Consider the following 9,573-nt stretch of genomic DNA (forward strand, 5'->3'; position numbering starts at 1 on the left):
TGGCTGCTGCTGCTGTCACCAGTGGTGAGGAACAAATGGATCTGACCATGGGGAGAAAATTTAGGGATGGGGGAGCTGAGGGAGGGGACATTTGTGCAGCCACAGCCTTTGTGAGAGCAGAGAGAGCACATACGCAGCACAGATCCAGAAGGGTAGGGGAGCCAGCAAAGTCATTGTGGAGACCTGCGTTAGACTGCCCTGTTTTGCAACTGTTTGAGTCATAAAACTGGCCCACGCAGCCTCTGCACAAAACACCTTTCTACTCCCACCACCACCAGACTCCTGAAATGAAAATTATTTCAAAAAGTTTAACACCTACCCCTTTAAAAACTAGATTTCTATTTTCGGTGAGCAACATTCAGTCTCTCTGAAACTCAGGGCTATAGGGTCCTTTTCCTTATTGTGTAATGGCTTCATTGTGCATATTTTTATGTTGCTATTTTGAGGTAGCTTTAGAAAGCAGTATTTCATACAAAATGGTGGAGACCACAGAGCTAAATTCAGGGAACAGCTGGATTTTGTTAAATTGGCTTTTATACAGCTATTGTTGTGCCATTTTTCCACCCAGCTCTTCTCAGAAACACTGAATGAAATTGTATGAGGAACTTAATGTAACGGTCAGTCTAATTTGGAATAGCTCAGTAGGTAAAATAGAAATTATTACATTGTTTGCTTGGGACAGACTGTATGTTCAGGGAGAGAGGGAGCGGATTAGAACAATAATATGACTAAGAAGATGCAACTTTGCAAGCAATAAAGTTTTAATTCATTGTCTAACGTTATGTTGCAAATCAGGGAAAGAGTGGGTAGGGGACAGAGATCTCTGTTTGACAAGTCTGTGTCTCTGCAGACCCTGGAGGGGCAGGATCCCTCAGCCAGACAGTCCTAGAAACATCCAGAAATAAGGTGACATCTCCATCAGTGTTTCTGAAATTATGTAGGAAGGTTTCCTTATAAAAGAAGACCTACAACTATAAGAGGGCCTAGAAGATCCCAATCCAGATATGGTCCAAAACCAGGTCAGTCAGCAGGGAGAGGAAAGGATTGCAGCCTCCCAGGAGGTGGGGACAGCTCTGCAAACATGGTGGACAGCCCACGTCAAGCTTCGGGGTGTCTCTGGTGGGAGACTGGGACAGCAGAGCCCTTGGAGTTTTGCATTTAGCTGGTAGCAACCTTCTTCAAACAGGGATTTTCTTGCCGAGAGTTGGCAGCTGAATGCAATGAACATTTCTTAAAGAAAATGTAGTGATTAGGAACAACTAACAATTGTTCTGTATGTGATAAATGTTATGATAGCACATGTAATCTAGATCTTGGCACATTTTTTTGGATGAATGGTAAATTCACTGAAAAATCAATGTTTCAGGGAGAACAAAAGCATTTCTAAAAATTGAGTCAAATTTCATTAAAACTTTCAGCCAATGAAATGAAGTCATAGCATTTTGCTTCGAGCTGTTTTGAGCATTTCATGTAAAAAACATCAAAGTATTTAATATCTACTTTATCTTATTCTACCTTTTCATTTTGAGCAGTTCTTTTCATTAAAAATATTCTAAGGCTTTAAAACGAGAAACCTTTCTATGTTTGGATTTTGGTGTTTTATTCAACCTGCATACAGGGATCTCTCCAGTGAACTGATGAAATCCTGGAACGAATTTTACTTTACCTGTTATTAAAATTCAGGGGTCAAACACAGCCTTAATCTTTGCAGTACATCAGTACATAGCCTCTAGAAGATATCCAGATGCTTTCATGAAAATATGACCTTTAATATCAAAACTGACAATACTTTAAGCACATGCAATAATTAAGACGAGGTATACAACAGCTAAAAAGGTGTAGCTGGCATTGTTAGGTTATGTGATAAAAGCTCCTCTGCATGCCCGCAAAGGAGCAGAGACATGATGGGGGAAGCCCAGATAAAACCCTGCCAGGCTGCTCCCATGCCCATCACAGGAGCCACCAACCCATCAAAGGCCCATCTCCACAAGTGCAGAGGAGCACAAGGGCAAGTGAAAACCCAAATTAAAGACTCAGAGGAAGGGACACCCTGTCCAGATGCCTCCCAGGGCTGTCCCAGGAGACTCTCAGCCCCTGCATCAAGGCATGAAACCCATCACAATGAGTCAATGCCTGAGCATCTTTCATTACTTACATCTTACATCATTACTGGGGTTTGCTGCCTAGGGGTGTCAGACACCCCATGGGACACAAAGGAAGAGCATTTCGGGATTTCACAGGACTTACTGTGGGATGTTTAGGGGAAGAACAAAAGGTGGGGAAAGGGCTACATGTAGGTGATTTGGGGAGGAAGAAGTGTGGGAAAATAGAAGGACCAGGGGATCAAAAGGGCCAGTTGCTCACCAGAGTGAGCAAAATCAAGTGCCAGCCTCTGCGGTGGAACCAGAGCTCAGAGGCCTGTGCATCCATGGTGCCACCAAGCTGGAGAGACTCAGATCCAGGAGCAGCTGCTGAGCAGACTTGCTAGAGGCATCCTCATTGAATATATATATATGTCTATATTCTCACTTGCAGAGCTCCATCCTGCTTAGCCAGAGGAGTGCAGGATGAGGCCACTGGTGCCATCTGTGTTCATGTGAGTCCTCTCTGTGTGTCTGTCAGTGTTGATCTGTATGGCCAGCCATGTACATACATATTGATGTGTAGTATATGTGTGCGTGTGCCTACTGGGAACACATGCATAGCCTCGCTGCTGGTTGGACCTGGAGGCGTGGAGCTGTGGCAGCCTCATCTCCATTGGGTTGTCAGATCTGTCCCAGCTCCCCTAACAGGGATGATTTGGCAAAAAGCTGTAATAACAGAATATTACAAAACCTAAAATCTGTGCTGATAGTTTTCCCGTATTTTCAAATTCATATTAAGTAAATTATTTCTATTTGGCAATTATAGACGTTCCATCCCGAAGAGACAACTTCCAAATTCTTAGAAATAATAATCATCAATCATTATCTAGCATTGTGGGGCTATTCCCCAAACTATTATTCTTCTGTGGTATGCCTAGAAATAGACGGTGAAAAACTTCAGAAAACTGATTAGTCTGAAAGTAATTTAATTTTATTTTGCCTCCTCCCTTTAGATTTTATTCCACTCTGCATTGAAATATTTTCTCTCCAAATTGGACCAGTTACCAAACCAGTTTTGTGAAGGTGAAGTAGCATTTGGCACTACTGCAAAGGTCTATGATCCAGCCACACATGCATTAGAAGAACTGGAGGCATCCAGCCTTCTAGCTTTATAACATGACTTTTCCCCTCAGAAAAGCCAATTGCTCTGTTACGTGTTCAGAAATAGGAATTGAGTTCACCTTGTCTTTGTGGAATTTGCTTGGTACTCTTTATCAGTTTAATCCCCACTGGGCTATATCCTATAAGCAATAGAGCTATGTGATTGCTGGGGAAAAAAACAGGGCTTCAGGTAACGGGAAATGAAATGATGTTTCCTCCCTCGCCTGCTCCAGGGATGCTTAGAGGAAGCACGAACCTGTGAAGTGTTGGAGCTCTGCCCAGGTGCCTGATGAACAGGAGGTTTCTGACTGCTGTGTTGACGTTCATCAGGCTTTCATCAGCACAGTTTAAAAAGAAAAGGGGAGGCAAAAGAGATTTTCATCCTCTGCTAGTGAAGTTGCCTGGTTTGCACCTGCAGCACTGTTTTCAAATGCTTAGGACAGAAGCAAAACAATGTTTTTTTACTGGAGAACAGTCAGTTCCTGAATTTGCATGACAGACTTTTGTTCTTAACCAGGTCTTTCCCATATTCTGTTAGAGTCATCCATTTTCCTACGGGAGATACCCACAGACTTTCCCTCCCTTCTATCCAATGTTCCAGAAAGGGAGATTAACAGTGAATGATTAGCCACAGCATAAGGATCTGCAATTCTTCTGTTTTGAAGAAAAAGGAAATAATTTTCAACTGTCTGCGTATTTTCATTCTAATTTTTAATCCATCAAGTTGATGGGCTTACCTAGACTTTCATTTTTCAGATACAAACACCCCTCCCAAGTATGATTTGCCCATTTATTCAGAAATCAAAATAAAATGTGAGTACGGTAAACCAAAGTTACTGATGCGGGCTGGTGTAACTGAAAACTGCGCATACTTGTTACATCCATGATAAAGAAGAGCATGAATAGGAAGACTATATTTCACTCACAACATGAAAAGGGAAAGCGCTGAAAGTCTTGGCAGAACCTGATGTGAGCAATGAGGGTCCCTTGGTGGTTGCCCGAGGCCCAAACCTCAGGCATGATTTGTGCTAACGATGGTACAGGTCAGGAGCAGAGTTTCAAGGTCAGAGTCTGCAGCCCACCTCCACAACGGCTGATCCCCAGAGCCAGCTGTGAGGCTACAAATTTTTCCATTAAAAGGTCAGCATTATCCATTATTATACAGTGTGACGGTGTCTGAGACTTTGTGTGCATCATTTATGCTGTGCTTACAGAGTTACAATATGACGTGAGTAAATAGGTCTGGGCAGATCATGGCTTCGTTGTCCCATGGGAGTTTTTGAGGTTTTGATGTTTTCTCTCAGCCCATTTCAGAAGGAAAAACAATTTCAAAGATTTTCATCCACAGTCAGCAAAAGGAAAAATTTTGTCTCAGCTCACTAAAAATTTTGTTTGTTTTACCTTTTTACTATTTTTACCTTTCCAGAGGTAAACCATAACTAACATTTTGAAATAAAGATGTCCTTAAAAAAAAAAAAAAACCCAACAGAAGTCTCCTGGCTCTAAGACATTGACATGGCTGATTTAGCAACTACCATTTTTAATTTTTATTCTTTAAATAGGAGATTAATTAATACCAACTTTTAAAAAAGAACAGCTTAATTGTATTAATGCATATCTGTTGCATATGCAGGAGTATATGCAACCAAGTGGCCAAAGAGGCACTTGAATCGGATGTTTCATAAATGAGAACTGTTTGTTAATATTGACAACAGACTTTCATGAGACCTTAACTTGTGATTTCCATCTTCTCTAACATGGAGGAACAACAGTCAGCATGAAGCTCGTCTCGCCACTTGTATTTGCTAACTGCACATTGGCTTCATCATTACATATATCACTGATGAATTTGAAACTGTAGGCTCTTTAGGATAAAGGCAGTAGGGTAAGAGGTGCCAACAGCCCCACAAACACTTCCAGATTGACTTATTGAAAACTCAGCAAGTAATATTCCCTTTAGGATTTTCATCTTTGCAACTGTCTCTATTTCTAAAGGTGTCTTACTTTTATGCCCTGTCTTCATCTCTCATCTTTTAGATGAGATGAGATGAAAATAATCATTTTCTTTGATGTGCAACTTTCAGAGTCCTCAGCCACTTTTGCCTGTTCTTTCTAGGCTTCAGCTAACCATTTATTGAATCAATGAAGAAAACCAGTGTAGAATCATCTTTCTCCCTCCCTATGAGAGGTTAATCTTATACATACAGCCTAAGATGCCATATTAATTATTCTCCCCTTCCATCCACTCACAGTGACTTATATGAGAAACTGTTAAAAAGATGTGTATTTGCTTTCCCTGAGGAAGTCGTACTAAAACAACCCATTTAGCAGATCTGAAATGCAAAAGCCTTAACTTATGTACATGCCATCCCAAATATCCATGGGACTAGAAACATGACCTTGTCACAAAAATGGATTAATGTTGTATCTTTTTTTCCTGTATTTTTATTTCAGAGCAGATTAATCTGCTCTCAACTTTTGATAGAATCTGTGTCTGAGGACTGAAGCCTGAATGAATGAAGCACAGCAATATATTGCAATAAGCCATTCTTGTGAGAAACAGTTTTGCTTTGAATAGAGATGAAAGCAGGGTGTTTATCCCTTATGGAAACAATCTTATCTTGAAATGAATGCAAACAAAAGGTCCTGCAGCTATCATTTCTTATGACAAAGACAAGCTGAGAAAGAGAAATGATACTCAATCCACTTTGCTTCATGGTATTTTAAAAAAGCATACAGTCATGTTTTCCTTCTGTATTCCTTAATATTACTAAGCGACGGCAAAACATAGTGAGATTAGAGTCTATACACAGAAAACTCCCTAAAATTATGCTCTTAGAGCAACCAGCGCAGCAGGTTTTCCTACTCAGCTGTGAATTGCTCAGATCTCACACCTGCTGTTGCTCTTTGCCCCAGTAGTTCTGAGCTCAACCCCTGATGCTGTAATGCCACAGACAGGGATTTCCCTGTACGAGCATCAAAGGTGCCCATGTCAGCTGCTTCCAGTATCACCAAGTGGGTCTCGATGGAGCTTTTTATCAGTATCAGCATGGGATATCTTGTTTCAGCATGAGAAAAAGGGCTTACTGAAGTAAAAATCTGTCTCTCCAGCATCATCTATTTCATCATCTATCTTAAAACATCAGCCAGCACCATCACACATGCCACTGCTCAGTAGTTTGAAATAATCTTCAGAGAGCCCTTCCCTGACCCCCACTGATCCATCTGTTATATGTCCATTAATTTAGTCCTGTATTATGTTTTCACCTCAGCTAAGCAAAAGGGTAACTTAATTTTCCGTCTCTCAGTATTTGATTTCTCTATGCTTTTCTTTCCTGTCCTTTCTCTCCTTTTGTAGGTGTTTGAGTTTTTACGGGTGGATTGGTGACTTGCAGGAGCCATCTGGCAGCCCTGTGGTGTGCCACGGCTCACGCTATACAGTGTTGGTCTGTTAGGACTTAGCTGTCAAAAGAGGCAGACCTCTGTCAGGTTCCTCAGCTTCAAGTGAATGCTGGAAAACGCATAGCATGGGGGTAAAATGAACTAAGAAAATAAAACAGTTGAATTACAAAGTACTTGAAAGATCCAGCACAGCTGAAGCTTTTAGAAAACTTGAAGGAAGCATAAATGTTTGATGATAATGTTTAGGCCACCACCACCACACTTTTCTGAATGGACAAAGAAACCCCTTTGTAACAGTGAGCAGTGCAAGGAAAGTGGTGCTTACTTTTGCTGACTGAACCAAGAACCTGAGGCCCCTTCCTGTAAAAAAAGGGGTGGACGTGGGATACAAAGCTTAATACAGAACTTGGGAAACTGAAGGAGATAATTTAGAGGTCCCTCTTCCGAGATACACTGACAGCAAAAGAGAAGTAAATTGTCTGTAGATGTCTCCAGGATGGTTGTTTGCACAGTTGCCAGATGATGGTGTACTCAGAAATGGAAACCAGTGGTTTGTATTGCAGTTGCACTAAAGAAAACTGAGTATTTTCTGTTCAGAAAGGCAAGGAGGATTTGGCACGGAACGATCTGGCACTGCCATATTTTGAAGTACAAGACTGAGCTTAGACTTTCCTTCGTGTCAATGTGGAGTATGCTTGCATTTAACCTAAGCTATAGGTAACCCCGACAATAAGGAATATTGAAGAAATATCTCACCAAACCTCAGTCAGTTATTTCAGTGCTGTGAGTGGTTGCCAGCTTTTCAACTCAACACCAGAAAAAAGACAGTCATTTTCCATTGAACACTACAGATTAAATCCGCCGCACAGGGGGCATGGCATGAAATCAAACCGTATTCCAGAGTGTGTCAACTCTCCTTAAGTCACACTTCTGTAATAGGGAGGGAGGATGCCCATTTTCTTCTCTTCCTGCTACAATACCAAACCCAACAGGGGACTTTCAACATTCGAAAGGAACAAAAGGAAATCGAAGGCCAGTAGGAGAGCTATATGCAAAGTTTATCCTTTGCAAATGTGTCCCAGGGATACAGTCTAAGCACATCACTCAAAAGCAAGAAACTATTTATTTTAATGGAATCTGCGCTGCTTTAGAGGGATTAAAGTAACTTCTACTGTAACTGCTATATGCACTCTGTGATGATTTTAATAACCTCTTTTCATAACCAAGTTCTCAGGCATATTTAAACTTAGTATTATTCACAAATGAAATGTTCATTTTACATTTACAGTCACAACATGAGCGTCTGCAAAGAGAGGAATCCTAGCCATGCGAACATTTAGAAGGGATTCAATGTTCTATCAATATGTGAAAATAGAACAAAAGATGACTTTTTTTATTTCTTCATGAAGGCTCTATTCCTTCTTTGAATGTAAAACTGGAAGCCTCAAACTCAGCCTTTAGCAGTTAATTACAGAGTTTTAAATGTAATTCTCTTTTACTCTTCCTTTGCCGAATCAAGATTACATATAACGCCTAATAAATCTGGCAAATTACCTGCAAAGCTGATTAAAGATCAAACAGATCCAGAATTTATAGCAATATTTATACATTATAAATGGAGGAAGAGTAATGTATTCAATGAAATAAAGACTTTTAGCAACACTGCTTTGATCTGTTTTTATCTAAGTCCACTCAGAGAAACTTTTCTTGAAAATTAAAATTTAATTTTATATCAAAGAATGAAATGTTCTTGAAAACTATTAAAAAATCTTGATAAAAGTATAACTTAGTTAAAAAAAATTGTCCTAAATAGGCACAAGGAAAAGATTAATGAAGAGGACTCTGCTGGCATTTTATAGAACTTTTTTTTACTTATTGAAATATGAAGACAAAAAGAAAAGAATAGAAGATTACATCATTCATTCTTTTTTAAATGGCTTTCATTTAAAAAATATGCTTGGAAAAACATGATTTTTTCAAGCTGTGCAATTGATACATGTTTTTGGTTTTTTTTAAACTGCATCCTTTTACTGTCATCTCAGATGAGATCAGAAATTCCTCAGCTCAGTCTGTGAGCTGTTATAGCGCTCAGCAATGGGACAGTAGGTTGCCAGCATTGGTCTCAATCTGAGGTCTATAGGCAATGTCATAGGAATATAAATAGTATTTAATATCATAGGTATTATGCAATAGGCTTAAAATTGTTTTCTAAAATAATGTTGGTTGGTTCCTCTAAGCAGTATTTTTGAGATGCAAACACTTTTTTTTAGTAATGTCATAATGGTTATGGCTAAAAAGCTTTCCAGGATAGTCTGGGGACTGTTTTCTGGCCCAGAAATCACATATTACAGTACAGCTCAAGTCCTTACAGCTACACTTTCATCCACCACCTCCACATTATTCGAAATGGCTGCTGATGCAAGCTGGTCCTCAACCTTGCCTGGCCATTGCTTGGGAGAACATTGGGGCACATGGGCAAAAAACTCCGGGAAGCATGCTAACAGTTTATCAGTACAAACCAGAGCCCCCAGCTCCAATTCTTTTGTTAATACAACATAGCCTATACTGAACACCTATCCCATCATCTGGTGTTCTGCTGACTTTTGAAAATAAAGCCCATAAAGAAATAGAAGTCTACTTTTGCCTTTCATGTGATGTACAATTTATTGGCCTGAAGAGAAGTGCCTCAGGACATCAAGGTGGTAAGTTGAAAAGCCATCAGACCAACGCCCTCAATGGGACTTAACAAGCTGAAATTTCTTGTGGTGCTGTCAATAATGCTTCCTACCCTACTGTGAGAGCTTTATAGCATCTATCAGAGATGGTGTGGTGTGGGAGGAGCTGTTCCCATATGCTTGCATACTGACATCATGTCATAATTTATGGCTACAGAGCTTTCCAGGATAGTCTGGGGACTGTTTTCTGG

The sequence above is a fragment of the Aptenodytes forsteri genome, unplaced genomic scaffold (genome assembly GCF_000699145.1).
Source record: "Aptenodytes forsteri isolate BGI_AS27 unplaced genomic scaffold, ASM69914v1 Scaffold139, whole genome shotgun sequence".
Taxonomy (NCBI): domain Eukaryota; kingdom Metazoa; phylum Chordata; class Aves; order Sphenisciformes; family Spheniscidae; genus Aptenodytes; species Aptenodytes forsteri.